We start from the raw sequence: 15489 nt of genomic DNA, 5'->3' as shown, positions 1-15489 counted from the left end.
TCTCCAGTTCAGCAGTAAGATTTTGGTTTTGTTTCTTTCTTTTTTCTTCTTCTTCTTTTTTTTTTTTTTTTGGTCTTTTTGTCTTTTTCTAGGGCCGCACCCGCGGCATATGGAGGTCCCAGGCTAGGGGTCTAATCGGAGCTGTAGCTGCCGGCCTACACCAGAGCCACAGCAACTCCAGATTCTTAACCCAATGAGCAAGGCCAGGGATCGAACCCACACCCTCATGGTTCCTAGTCAGATTTGTTAACCACTGAGCCACGACAGAAACTCCCAGCAGTACAATTTTGTACTCATCAAAAGTCTTTCCAATGAATCTTCTTGAAGATGAAGCATTTTTGCAAAAGCATGAGAGTACAACAATATTTGTCTACAAATGACTTAAAATGCCAAGGTTAAAGATCTGATTACAATACAACTGAAAAGAAACTTGGTTATTATAGTGACATGCAACAAAGACAATTATTAAAATTATCACTGATATAATTTGCCAGGATACAGCAGAATTTTAGGAATTTTATGTTTTCTAGAATGCCTGTATTAATAACATTTACCCATATGATATAATCTAAGGAGATTTATCACCACTCATTTGACAATATTTCTCATGTAATTTAACATACCAAATAAGCCTGATTAGTTTAATGTGCCTCTCTCTGAAATGGAGAGAAAACAAATATTTTGAGGTGTTCCAAGAACCCTTTGGAAAAACTCAAAATTAGCAAGAGGTCAAATGAACTTCATTTCAGATTTGATTTTTGGGAAGTTCGTCAAAAATATCAAAACATTTTAAAACACTTGATCAAATAGAATCAGAGGTCACCGTGAAACAAGACCCATTCACTTAGGCAGTGATAACAAAAGATCTCAGTGACAAATATAGATCACTTTAACACAGAAGCTCATAATCTAGTACCAAAAGCAGTTCAATATTTTAAGAAAGCTTTGTCCTCTTCAATAACCAAATTCAGGGGGTTTTTTTGTTTGTTTTTTTGAGTTTTTTTGGTGGGCTTTTTTTGGCCATGCCTATAGCATGCAGAAGTTCTCAGGCCAGGGATCAAACCTGCACCACAGCAGTCACCCAAGCCACAACAGTGGCAACACCAGATCCTTAACCCACTGTGCTACCAGGGAACTCCCAAATTCAGGTTTTATATCACTTTGCCTTTAAAATTTATTTTCTTAATGAAGTTCAATCTTATCTTAGCCAATCTTATCTTAGCCATGCACAAAACTCTTTCAGTGTTCCTCCTCCACAAACCTCCCACAATCTTCTGTATCCATATGAATCTGTCTTTCACTTTCTTTTGCATTCAGAAACAACCAGCTCTAGGACAAAGCCACCTTTTTTCTTCAACAAAATGTATTTTCATGCCTCATACCTTCTTTGTTGAAAACACAAATCCTAATTTCCTTGCATACCGAGTACTTCCCTTATAATTCTTAACTTTCAAACTTTGGTCTCTAGTGAAAACTAAGAAGCAAGTAATTGTAAACTGTCATACCAGCATTTCCTGATCCACTAACTTATGGTTTAGTCTTCCTCTCCCAAGAAGGCAAAGGAAGGTAAACTTAGACCTGCCCAGCAATTAATGTTCCCATATTGTATCCTATTTGAAATGTCCAGGATAGTGAATGAATTCTCATAATTTAGTTTATTTTCAAGTTACCAAAATCTAGAGATACTATCCTTCAAGCAGTCATTCCCAAAACAATTATTCCTAAACAGTTTACATAAAGCTCTCACCTCATTCACATTTACTTAAAGTTTCATAATATCAAGTAATTTCCCTTGCTGACAAACTTTGTAAGAAGAATAAGATCTTATTTGATTTCTAGTAAACCTCGGTACAATAAAAGTACTTTACTTAATGTTGATGACTCTAAAGATACATCTGTATTAATCAAATCAACGAGCTTAAGTTAAATTTAATACCAGATGTTAATTCAATAGTGAGTATTTCCAAGATCATGTGAATCTGAAATTTATTATGGCTAGTGTCATCTTTATTTGACTACTTATATATAAGTGCTGAATTTCCTCTAAGCCGATTCAATAAAGTTCTTTTACAAATTAATTTTGGCAATGCCACATATCTACAACACACATATAGATATGTAGAAACACAAAGAAATCTCATAATTCTTATTCCGAAATTCCAGCCATGAATCAGGTACAACAATTTACAAACCATGAATTACAAAAGAGGTTGGATTCAAACTGAGTAGGAACATATGAATTCTGGCAGACAGAACAAATCAAGGTCACCTGTCTACATAGCTGAATCCTTTTTACTACTATTTATGGAGAAGACACTTAAGATTTCTATTTGTCCTTGGCAAATCAAGTTCCAAATTACCTACCTCCTTTCCCAAAATTTGTATTTTAAGAAGATGGCAGAGATAAGAATTCCTAGAGAAGACCACATAGAACATTTGCATGAGGAGAAAGACAAGGTTGTCCTAGAGTGAATTTGTTCCCTTAAGGCCAAAAAAATTTTTTTTCTCAATACTTACAGACTTCTTAAGGAAATTCCCTTCTGGCATGTCTGCTTATGGATCTGTCATGGCTACAGCTGTGGCAGAGGTCACAAGGGCAGCATGGGTTCGATCCCCGGCTCAAGAGCTTCCATGTGCTGTGGGTATGGCAAAAAAAGAAAAAAAAAAAGCCTCAAGCCTCAAGATAAATAGGGGACATTTGGGGAGTGGTAAAAGGATTGGTGGGTTACTTCTGGAGCCATACTTCTGGTCCTATAAAGACCAGATTTGTAAAAGCAAGGACAATTTTTTTTCCTCAGAGAACTGGGTGGCCACCTCAGTGATAGCCAATGACTGATGCACCCATTCACCTATGTCGGAATGTTTTACTTGCCCTCATTTAGCTTAAGGGAGAAGCCGCCCCCCCATTCCTATCAGGCTCCGAATGTCAGCTATGGCCTGTTTAGTAAGACCAGTGGCTTCCTATTTTGGCGATCTACTCACAAACACTTTTGAGGACCCTCCCTGGGTTTAAGGAATTCTCTAATTATGGCCTTCTTTTTGGCCTTTGATCTGAAGAGGCTTGCATACAGCTTCATTTCTAAAGGTCCCATTTCTAAAGCTAACCACTTAAGAGTGCCTTCTGAGTGGAAAGAGAATTCAAAAGATTGCTAGAATGAATACTCAATAAAAGAAGGATAGAGGGGACCAGTTGTTAAAGTTTTAGGTACCTTTTATAACATTAATCTTTCATTAGCCTTCTATAACAAATCTTTCAATGAGGCTATTTTGGAATTTTGAAGACTTTCGGGGCTTCCCCATACCCATTAAAATAGTTACAATAGTTTAAGATGACAGCTCTCTAAAATCTTAACAATTTAGAGGATCCTCCAAGTCAAAGGATCCATGGAGCTAGCTCTACAAATATTTTTCCCTGTTAATCTAATTTTTAGAAGCCAGTCTTGTTTCCAGTAGACCTCGTAGGAACATATGAATTCTGGCTGTAACTGTGCACTAAAAATTGTTTTGAATGTCAAAAAAACCCCAACTTGGCCATTTCAGGGCCCGATTTCTGTTAGTTCCCAATTAAGTACTTGCAAGCATACATAAACCCAACTAGTATCCCATAGGTGGCTGTCTGCATGGGAGCTATTTGGCCTCTGAGGGCCAGTTTCTCAGTATTAATTTCATAGCTTCGTTCAGATATGAGATATGATCTCAACAACTTTCTGAGGACGGTGTGGTGGATCACATGTGTGCTGCTTCTGAGTCTAGCTCCCCAAGGAGTTACCCTGGGTTCAGTTCAACTTCTTTTACATGGCTTGGTTTCTCCCTCTGCAGGCTAAAACCCTGGTGGGTGCTCAGAGTGCTAGATAATCAGTTTCTGTTGTGCAACACTGCGCGTCCCCCAAGCACTACTTACATAATGGTCGTGGTGGTTTCCACTATAGAACTGCTGCAAATCTTGAGGACTGATCTTCAGACACTGCTGGGAGGTCCTCAGTTGCCTGAGGACACCACATGGCTGAAAGGAGCAAAATGTCTCTTTATTCTTCAGTCACTCATTTCACTAGCAAAAGTTGTTTGTTTTTTTTTCCCACCAGCGTAAGTTTTGTTCAGAGTATATATCGAGTCATTTTCTTTTTAAGACAAATTCAATAAAAACCTGGGCACCTGTTTCCCTGAGCCTTTTGCCCACACAGGCTAGGTCCTTCCTACAAAATGTTCCAGTACCCCCTTAAGACTCCAAGTCTTTAGTGCAAACCAGCTCAAATAAAATTTTTAGGATCATCACTCAAACAATGAAGGTCCAAATATGAGAACTCACCAGAACAACTGAGGAGCACTGAGAAGCACTGAGAAGCTGATGGGGCTCAAGCACTCATGTTCATACTAAGTGCAGGTTCCAAGTAGACTCTGGATATCCTCTGGCAGGTGTCTCTGATATCCTGCCAGCTACACCAAGTATATGTTGATGAAAAATTAATCAGTCAATCTAAGAAATAAATGGAGGAGTTCCTGTTATGGCTCAGTGGTAACGAACGTGACTAGCATCCACGAGGATGTGGGTTCAATCTCTGGCCTCACTCAGTGGGTTAAGGATCTGGCATTGCCATGAGCTGTCATGTAGTTCGCAGATATAGTATTGCTGTAGCTGTGGTGTAGACTGGCAGCTGCAGCTTTGATTCAACCCCTAGCCTGGGAAACTCCATATGCCATGGGTTCGGTACTAAAAAGATAAAAAAAAAAGGAAAGAAAGAGATGGAAAAAAAATTGACATATTTATACCTGTCATACCTTTATCTATCTATCTAGACATATATACAGACAGGTGCAAACAGAGAACTTATAGTTACTAATATCTGGGAAGAATATTTGTAAGATTTCTCATTAGCCCACTTAGCAAATATCTTTTTTTTCCCTGCTGATGAGAAATTTCTCCCCAAAGTTTGTATTTCAGAAGATGGCTCTTGGAGTTCCCTTTGTGGCTCAGTGGTTAATGAGCCCAACTAGCATCCATGAGGGTGCAGGTTTGATCCTTGGCCTAGCTCAGTGGGTTGAGGATCTGGTGTTACTGTGAGCTGTGGTGTAGGTCGCAGACATGGCTCAGATCTCAGGTTGCTGTGGCTGTGGCAGAGGCCAGTGGCTACAGCTCCAATTAGACCTCTAGCCTGGGAACTTCCATATGCAGCAGGCGTGCCCCCCCCTTCCCTCCCCCAACCCCCGCCAAAAAAAAGGCTCTTAGGTCCTAGAGAAGATGAGGCTAGAGGCTAGAAAATCTGGATCACAAAGGCACAGATTAAAGTCAAGGCAATTCTGTTTCCAATGTCCTGATCTTTTAAAACATTTTGAGAGGAATAGGTAAAGGTTGGGGGATTGGCAAATGTCAGGGTCTGTGCAAGTTAGAAAATAATTTTCCAGATTCATAGTGAGGCAAAAAGAAAGATAAGTTTATTAAGAGATGCTGCTAGTGCAGTGGGACAATTTCCTGATAATCGGGGAGAGCTGACCCCGAGCAGGTGGTCGTGTCTGTTTTATAGACCAGGGAGAAGAAAGGTCTCAGGATACACCTGCTGACCTACTGATTAGTTTGGGGAAGTAGGGTCTTGTGATACACTTACTGGTTGGTTGAGGCATACAAGGTCCCTCTAGAGGCAGGATGAGGAGTGAGCTACATGCCTTTCTTAGTAGGGGTAGGAAGGAGTAGGACAGGTTGCTCAAGGTGGGAGAAAGGCATTACAATGAGATGGTTGGGGCAATAAGGGTCTGGTAATTCTTGTCTTGGTCAGAGGTTTTCAGTTCTAACACCTCGAAGAGGCCTTGAAGTCCCACAGCAAAGAAAAAAAAGCAGGTGGATTTTAAATTTCAGGGTTGCAGCCTGACTGATAAAGAAGTTGACCAGCTCTTCCAACTACCTTTTCTCCAACTTGCATCTTTCTCTCTGTGTACATAGTTTTAACTAAGGGGAGAAAGTACAAAAAAAATTCTTATCAGGCTCTGAATATCAGCTTTCAATTTGGCCGAATTTCTCACCATATAGTTATTCGATCCTTTCGAATATCTTGTTAGAATCCAGCTTGGATAAACAGTAAACATTTCTGGCAGTATTAAACAATCACATTAATTTTAATTTGTTTCCCCTTGGTGTTTTCAGGAAACAATTTAGCACTTTACCAAAAAAATCTCTCAGAGTTTCATCAATTCTGGGAGGTGCCCATACAGGAGCATTGGAGTTGCTGTTGAAGGCTTTTGAGGATAATCTGTTTTCCAGTGTCACAGTTGATTACAATTAAGATATCAATTTTGGGGCCAATTTTTTTTTTTTTTTTTTTTTTTTTTGTCTTTTTACCTTTTCTAGGGCCGTTCCCGCGGCATATGGAAGTTCCCAGGCTAGGGGCCGAATCGGAGCTGTAGCCACCGGCCTACGCCAGAGCCACAGCAATGTGGGATCCAAGCCGCATCTGTGACCTACACCACAGCTCACAGCAACGCCGGGTCCTTAACCCACTGAGCAAGGCCAGGGATTGAACCCGCAACCTCATGGTTCCTAGTCGGATTCGTTAACCACTGCGCCACAAGGGGAACTCCCGGGCCAGTGTTTTGATAATAAACCCTAGGAGTGTAAAATGCAGGATGCCTAGATGTTGTTTTAAATATTTTTTGTGTCTTTTTTGTTTATTTGTTTATTTGTTTTTGTTTTTTGTTTTTTTTGTTGTTGTTGCCCCCATGGCATATGGAAGTTCCCAGCCAGGGATTGAATCTGAGCTGCAGGTACAACCTGTGCCATAGCTTCAGCAATACTGAATCCTTAACCCATTGCACCGCAGTGGAAACTCCATAGTTTTTTAATTAGCCTTTTGTGATGAATCTTTCAACAAAGCTATCTTGGAATTTCAAAAACTTTTGGAGGCTTCTGCACTCTATTTAAAATCAGTATTCCATTCCATTTGTTTGATTTGAGAGCCCTTGCTTTGAAGTCACTTTAAAAATAATCTTATAATCTTATTCATTTGGAACATTCCTTGTAATGGCTAGTATAATTTCCCTTAGGGCTGGCAGCAGGGTGGTAAGTTCTTGGCTGCAAATGGAGTTTAACCCGCATTTCTATTTGGCCATATGTTAGGCCTTCACCATTTCAGCTACCAAGCTAAGCTCTCAGGACACAAAACAAGCTTAGCAAGATATTACCATTAAAAAAAAATTATTACACCTCCCAGAATCACAGTTCTCAGACATAAAATAAGCAGGTGTGGTGGAAGAGTAGAATGTTCAACTATCTGGATGTAAAGGATCCCACTAGTAATTAGCCTTTATCTACAGAAAATAAGTCAAACATGTGAAGATAGGGACAGTAACAAAGAGATGTTACTGTGTCCTGGCCACAGATGGCCCAATACACACCACCAATTCCTGTGGATCCTTAGACTGGGGAGGGATTGAACCAACAAACTCAAAGCAATGGGGACTGAGGAATGATTCCAAACAAAAGGGAGAACTGCAGCTGCCACCACCGGAGTTCCAAACATGGAATCTGGGGAAGGATTCCAAACAAATGGGGGATTGCAGACTAAATTATCAGCAGTTCCTTATATGGAATCTAGGAAAAGAATCAAGGCCTGGGATATTCCATTAAAAACCTTGGGTATTGCAGTCTGAAAAGCAAGGGGCTTGGCTCTAGACAGAATTATATGCCAGCTCAGTTGAGCTCTAGGAAGAATTATTTACCAGCAAAAGATGACTTGTTATGAAAAGGAAAGCCAATTAGATTGGGAGCTTGAATGCAAAGAGAGTAGAGCTCAAATTGAGAGGAACTTACCACTGGCCCTCAGAAACAGCAAGAAAGACAGTGAACTTGAAAGAGTTTGCAGAGCACAACATTTGTGTTTCTTGTTGTCCCTGAATGCTATCATAAGTTGATTTAGATCCCACCTCTGCCACCAAATCTATGCCAGATCCTTAACCCACTGAGCGATGCCAGGGATCGAACCTGTGTCCTCATGGATGCTAGCTGATTCGTTTCTGCTGAGCCACAACAAGAACTCTAGATCTTGCTTAAGTTCAATCCCTCTTTTCTTCGATACTCCTCAGTCTTGAGGAGAAGAGGTGAGGGACAAGAAAGGGAATAAAGTTTTGGATAGAGAGGTTAATCATAAACTTGGCAAAGGGATTTAGTTTTAGGAGGACTTGGTTTCAAAATCAGCTTATACTGTATTTTAAACATCAAGGTGCTTGGTGTAGACTGGAGTTTCTTAGTATTAGACATACTGACATTTTGGACTGGATCATTCTTTGTTTTGGGGGTCTGTTCTGTGCACTGTGGGATATTTAGCAGTATTCCTGGCCTCCACCCAATAGATGCCACTGGCACCCTGCCAGTTCCCCAGTTGTGACAATCAAGACTGTCTCCAGACATTGCCAGATGGCCCCTGGGGGACATAGTCATCCCGGTTGAGAACCACTGGTTTGGTACATATGGTATATTAATTGTATATGATAAGCTCTGATTACACCCAGATGAATGACAGATGAATACTACGGAAAGCCTGGATACTAACCACCTTTAACAGATATTTTCATATTAATTTCATTTTTTCCACTTGACCTGATGCATTTTTGAGAAAAATGCATGTTTTATTTCAGCAAATACATGGAAAAGTAAAATGGACATCAAGTGCAAAGTGTAAGTGTTACAAATCTGTAAATCGAATGTGCGAGTTCCATATAAATTACTGTAAATCTAAAATGTTAATGAAGGAGTTCCTGTTATGGCCCAGTGGAAATGAATCTGACAAGTAACCATGAAGTTGTAGGTTCAATCCTTGGCCTCGCTCAGTGGGTTAAGGATCCAGCTTTGCTGTGAGCTGTGGTGTAGGCTGCAGGCACGGCTTGGATCCCGCATTGGTGTGGCTGTGGCGTAGGCCGGCAGATGTAGCTCTGATTCGACTCCTAGCCTGGCAACCTCCATATGCCGTGGGTGCAGTCCTAAAAGAAATAAAAAAATTAAAATTAAAATTAAAACGTTAATGAAGATAGCTGTCTAGCAAAATGTTGGGTAAAAACAATGGATTTGGAGTTACCGTCATGGCACAATGGAATCAGTGGTGTCTCTGCAGTGCCAGGATGAAGGTTCAGTCCCCACCTGGCACAGTGGATTAAAGGATCCGGTTTTGCCACAGCTGAGGCATAGGTCTCAACTGTGGCTCAGCTCTGATCCCTGGTCCAGGAACTCCATATGCTGCAGGGCAGGCAAAAATGGAAGGAAGGAAGGAAGGAAGAAAGAAAGGAAGGAAGAAAGAAAGAAAGGAAGGAAGGAAGAAAGAAAGAAAGGAAGGAAGGAGGAAAGGAAGAAAGAAAGAAAGGAAGGAAGGAAGAAAGGATGAAAGAAAGAAAGAAAGGAAGGAAGGAAGAAAGGACGAAAGAAAGAAAGGAAGAAAGAAAGGAAGAAAGAAGGAAAGAACGGAAGGAAGGAAGAACGAAAGAACGGAAGGAAGGAAGGAAGGAAGGAAGAAAGAAAGAAAGAAAGAAAGGAAGAAAGGATGAAAGAAAGAAAGAAAGAAAGAAAGGAAGGAAGAAAGGATGAAAGAAAGGAAGGAAGGAAGGAAGAAAGGATGAAAGAAAGAAAGAAAGAAAGGAAGAAAGAAGGAAAGAACGGAAGGAAGGAAGGAAGAAAGAAAGAAAGAAAGAAAGGAAGGAAGAAAGGATGAAAGAAAGAAAGGAAGGAAGGAAGAAAGGATGAAAGAAAGAAAGGAAGGAAGGAAGAAAGAAAGAAAAGAAAGAAAGAAAGGAAGGAAGAAAGAAAGGAAGAAAGGAAGGAAGGAAGTAAGAAAGAAAGGAAGAAAGAAAGAAAGAAAGAAAGGAAGGAAGAAAGGAAGAAAGAAAAAGAAAGAAAGAAAGGAAGGAAGAAAGGATGAAAGAAAGAAAGAAAGGAAGGAAGGACAGAAGAAAGGACGAAAGAAAGAAAGAAAGGAAGAAAGAAAGAAAGGAAGAAAGAAGGAAAGAACGGAAGGAAGGAAGGAAGGAAGGAAGAAAGAAAGAAAGAAAGAAAGAAAGAAAGAAAGAACGGAAGGAAGGAAGGAAGGAAGGAAGGAAGGAAGGAAGGAAGACCCAAAACCAAAGCAAACAAAAAACACCCCCTAAAAAACAAAAAGTAAAACAAAGGATTTGTTCATTATATATTACCTGTGAATCAAAATATTTTATCAGTAAATCTTGAAGAAAATCCTTGTCTAATTAAGATTGGCAGTCTTATCTTTGCCTTAAAATATAAACCAATTAATTTTTTTCTTCTTTTTATAGCTGCACTTGCAGCATATGGAAGTTCCCAGACTAGGGGTTGAATTGGAGCTACAGCTGAGGCCTATGTCACAGCCATAGCAGTGTGGGATCCAAGCTGCATCTGTGACCTACACCATAGCTTGTAGCAATGCTGGATCCTTAACCCACTGAGCAAGGCCTGGCATCGAATCCACATCCTTGTGGATACTAGTCAGGTTCTTTACCCACTGAGCCACAGTAACTGTGCCTATAAATTTGGCCCCCAACTTTTCTAATGTATATTTTCACTGTTGTAGTATGTCTTTCCTCACACATTATAAACAACTTTTTCTGATACTGCAATACCGGAGACATCACCAGGGCAACCCCCCAGGGCTCTGTCCTGGGAGCCTCCAGTGATCCCAGTGTTATAAGGATTTTCTCATATACTTATGCTCAATAATATGCCCTCCCAATATCTGAGAGAAAATTAGTAAATACTTGGTGTAAAATAATTTCCTCCTGGACTATATTTAAATCTCCTTGGATCAGTTAAGATGCTTTCATCTGTGAATAACAACACCCAACTAAAAGTGGCATATGTAAGAGGAAGTTTTATAGTCTTACCTCTAAGAGGTTTAAACAGTGATCATCAGTGTCATCAGTGATCCAGATTCTTTCCATCCTTGTATGTCTCTATCCTCAGCATGTTCACTTTTGCTACCACTTAATGACTGCATATGGCCTCCATAGCTTCCATAGTCTATGAAATGACAGGAAGGAAGAGGTGGGAAAGAAAGCTCTCCTCAAATATCTTGCTTTCATCAGGATGGAAAATCTTTTTAGCAGCCTCTAGAGAGAGTGCTGCTGAAATGCTCATTGACCAGACCCGGGCCATATGGCTAGCCTTACCTGCAATGAGGGTGGGAGAGGGAGTACCTGACATTTTTTAGCCTCTATTATGGGAAACAGACCCTGCCAGAAGAGAAAAGAGAGAGAGGAATATTATGGGAGAATGTTCTTCACTTTAAAAACCTATGATATTACCAAAGTTCCATGAATATTCTGCAAAGATACCTTTTCTCTATATTTCTTGTCGTGATTTGAAAATTAAAAAGGTAAGCCAATTCGGTATGAGAAGTTATTTCATACTACATAGAACAATCGCGAGTAGGTGAAAATTATAGTAGGTTGCTAAAATAAAAGTCCGCTGATTCCCCTTTAGTAAGGGAGATGCTTTAAAATCCTGTGTTTTGCCTTATTTCCAGAGTGTGCATGTTCAAAAAATGTGCTAATGGTGTTTTCACAGACATGCAAAAGGAAATCACTTAGTATGTTCAACCACTTTACTTTTTAGGTTGCATCCACTTACTTCATACCAATCACTCTGCAAAGTGCGCCAGAGGTCCTGGCTCAGAAACTCTTGAGTAAATCCCTCCAGTTGCATCTCTTCAGGATGCCCCTGCTTGAAGTAGACTCTTCAGCTTTGGCTGGTTGAAACACAGCCTTTCCTTCTGGGAGCAGGTAGGTGCCTGCTGCTTTTCAGACACACTCCTTGAATGTTCTGCTTTGGGAGTGGGACTGGTGGCATGTGGTCCAGCAGCAGCTCCTGCCAGATGAAGTGATGAAGACATGTGAGTTTCCTGGGGCTGCCCCTGACCTGGCCACATTCCCCACAGGGCTCCTGAAGCCAGGTTTGCCCTTGAAGCTCTACTGCTTCAAAGAGGTAGAGGCCTGGGCGTGCTAGTAAGAAGGGTCTCGAGAAACTTCACCTTCTGTCACTAGCGGGTGGCCAATTTAAACCTAGACCTCCAATATTTCTTGTTCCATTTCTTTTTTATTTCTTAATGTTTATAGGAACTATTTAATCAAGCATAACATAACAAGGCAAGTGGATCTCCAGCAGACTCAGATGACACCAAAGATTGATGACCAGCCAACTGAAAAGTTCACTCTTATCATAATGTGACAAGTCACTTTGATTTTTTTCTCAGAGGAGAAAAAAAAAATGACAAAACTCTCCCTCACTTCATATTGCTAAAAAAGACCTTTTATCTTCTTTAAAGAATATTGCATATATATTTTTTCACAGTGAGCAGGGAGCTGACTCTACATGCCTAAAACTCATATGCCTACCATATTTTCAACCTGGGGAAACATCTTAAGTTATGTCTGGCTCCCACTGCAATGGTAGAAAGAACAATTACGCTCATTCATCTCCCTGTGTCCAATGCCTGAGAGCAAAATGCAAGTGGAATATACAAGGATAAGAGGGGATCATTTTCTACTATAGAGCGGCCTGTATCCATCCACTTACAAGAGCTGATTGAGTATTATTATGAACGAGGCACCATGAGGTGACTTACCAAGAGTAAGTACAAGATCATACCTCTCCAGGAGTCTATAAACCAGGAAGGGCAACAAGACACATGAGGTCATAGGTGAATGTCATGAGCACAAATGTTTTTAAAACCCAAGAAGGTTTAAAAACACGTGCTACAACTCATTCTATAACACTGGTGAACTGTGAAGACATTCTAAATTAAAAAATCCAATCACAGGAGTTCCCGTCGTGGCGCAGTGGTTAACGAATCCGACTAGGAACCATGAGGTTGCGGGTTCGGTCCCTGCCCTTGCTCAGTGGGTTAATGATCCGGCGTTGCCGTGAGCTGTGGTGTAGGTTGCAGACGCGGCTCGGATCCCGCGTTGCTGTGGCTCTGGCGTAGGCCGGTGGCTACAGCTCCGATTCAACCCCTAGCCTGGGAACCTCCATATGCCGCGGGAGCGGCCCAAGAAATAGCAACAACAACAACAACAACAAAAGACAAAAAAAAAAAAAAAATCCAATCACAAAAGGACAAGTATTGTATGACATACTTAGAGTAGTCAAACTCATAGAGACAGAAAGTCAAATGGTGGTTGTCAGGGGCTGGGAGGGTACAGTTTCAGTCTTGTGAGAGGAAGAGTTCTGGAGATGGAGAGTGGTGATATTTGCACAATGTACTCAATGACATTGAACTATACCCTTAAACTGTCCTTCACAGTGGCTGCACAAATTTACATTTCCATCAGTTGTGTATGAGGGTTTCCTGTTTTCCAAATGCTCACCAACATTTGTTATTTGTGGTCATTTTTTTGGGTGGGGCTGTGGCATACGGAAATTCCTGGGCCAGGGATCGAACCCGCACCACAGTAGTGACCCAAAGCTGCTGCAGTGACAATGCTGGATCCTTAACCCGCTGTATCACAAGAGAACTCCTTATGATAGCCATTCTGACCAGTGTGAGGTTGTACCTCATTTTTTTTTTTTTTGGTCTTTTTTTTTTCCTTTCCTAGGGCCGCTTCCCGCGGCAGATGGAGGTTCCCAGGCCAGGGGTCTAATCGGAGCTGTAGATCCCGGCCTACGCCAGAGCCACAGCAACTCGGGATCCAAGCTGTGTCTGCAACCTACACCACAGCTCACAGCAACACCGGATCCTTAACCCACTGAGCAAGGCCAGGGATCGAACCTGCAACCTCATGGTTCCTAATCGGATTTGTTAACCACTGCACCATGATGGGAATTCCTCACCGTGGTTTTAATTTGCATTTCTCTGACGATTAGTGATGTTGTGTATTTTTTCATGTGTCTGTTGGCCTTCATGTATGTTGCATGTCTTCTTTGGAAAAATGTCTACTTAGGTCTTCTACCCATTTTTTAATCGGGTTGTTTAGTTTTTTTTGATGTTGAATTGTATGAGCTGTTTATATGTTTTACATACAAACCCCTTATCTAGCCAAGTCATTTAACTTCATTAAATGGCCCAACCTATAAGGCAGAGGAAATGATTGTAAGAGAGAAATCAGAGAAGAAATGTATGAAATTTAGCCAATTAGCCAAATGTATGGTGTGATACAAAATAAGTTGCTATTGTGGGGGGTGATGAGGGAAGGTTTCATAAAGGCAGTAAGATTTGAACTGAAGGGGAGGGGATAACATTTATTGAGTGCCTAGTGTGGGCCTGTTTATATCACAAAATTTTTGAAGGTGTTATCCTCAAAAAGACGATATTAAGACAGATATAATTTGCCCAAACCCAAAGGTAGTTCCATCTTCCCTCATTCTTTCTATTCAGGGGAAGTCGTTAAATAAAAGGTGATGAGGAGTTCCCGCTGTGGTTCGGCAATAACGAACCTGACTAGTATCCAAGAGAACATGAATTCGATCCCTGGCCTCACTCAGTGGGTTAAGGATCCGGTATTGCCGTGGGCTGTGGTGTAGGTCGCAGATGTGGCTTGGATCCTGTGTTGCTGTGGCTGTGGTGTAGGCCAGCAGCTGCAGCTTCGATTCAACCCCTAGCCTGAGAACTTCCATATGCCACAGGTGCAGCCCTAAAAAGACAAAAAAGAGTGTTGATATTGGAAACAGATGAAAATAGAAAATAACAGTGGAGATGATCAATAAATGCAGAAGCTAGTTCTTTTCTTAAAAATAATTTTATTTTGAAATAATTTCATATAAAAGTCTCAAGATGAGTACAAAGAACTGCCTTGAACCCGTCATTCAAATTCAACAACTGTTAACATTCTGCCATATTTGCTTTATTATCTCTCGCTCTCTGAACCATTTGAGAGTACCGTGACCTTTAGTCTGTCGGAGAGAACACAACTTTTCCTCTAGCCTCTTAGTTGTTTCTTTTCTTTTCTTTAACGGCTTCATCTGTGGCATATGGAAGTTCCCAGGCCAGGGACTGAATCTGAGTCAGAGCAGTGACAATGCCAGATACTTTAAGCCACTCTGCTGGGCCAGGGATCAAATCCTCGTCTCTGCAGTGACCTGATCTGCTGCAGTCAGATTCTTTTTTTTTTTTTTTTTTTTTTTGGTCTTTTTGTCTTTTGTTGTTGTTGTTGTTGTTGTTGCTATTTCTTGGGCCGCTCCCGCGGCATATGGAGGTTCCCAGGCTAGGGGTCCAATCGGAGCTGTAGCCACCGGTCTACACCAGAGCCACAGCAACGCGGGATCCGAGCCGCGTCTGCAACCTACACCACAGCTCACAGCAACGCCGGATCGTTAACCCACTGAGCAAGGGCAGGGACCGAACCCGCAACCTCATGGTTCCTAGTCGGATTCGTTAACCACTGCGCCACAACAGGAACTCCTGCTGCAGTCAGATTCTTAACCCATTGTGCTACAGCAGGAACTCCTCTACCCTCTTAAGTTAATGATTTGGGGGCCTGCAAATTAAACTGAGAAAAGACATTAGCAAGAGAAAAAAA

At 41.2% G+C, this 15489-nt stretch overlaps 1 long non-coding RNA gene across 2 annotated transcripts in view; it reads right to left on the bottom strand.

Annotated features, from left to right (window-relative positions):
- The window catches only part of LOC106506921, a 34999-nt gene extending 22208 nt beyond the window's left edge, over positions 1-12791 (bottom strand). For both annotated transcript variants that reach the window (XR_002340711.1, XR_002340712.1), the window contains exons 1-6: positions 11606-12791; positions 11146-11208; positions 10861-10996; positions 4307-4474; positions 3902-4003; positions 2518-2636 (exon numbers count right to left, since the gene is read on the bottom strand). This is a non-coding gene — a long non-coding RNA (uncharacterized LOC106506921). The remainder of the gene's footprint in view (positions 1-2517; positions 2637-3901; positions 4004-4306; positions 4475-10860; positions 10997-11145; positions 11209-11605) is intronic.

Source organism: Sus scrofa, chromosome X, assembly GCF_000003025.6.
Source record: "Sus scrofa isolate TJ Tabasco breed Duroc chromosome X, Sscrofa11.1, whole genome shotgun sequence".
Lineage (NCBI taxonomy): Eukaryota > Metazoa > Chordata > Mammalia > Artiodactyla > Suidae > Sus > Sus scrofa.
Note: the sequence above shows the minus strand (reverse complement) of the source record. Positions and strands in the feature narration are given on the sequence as shown.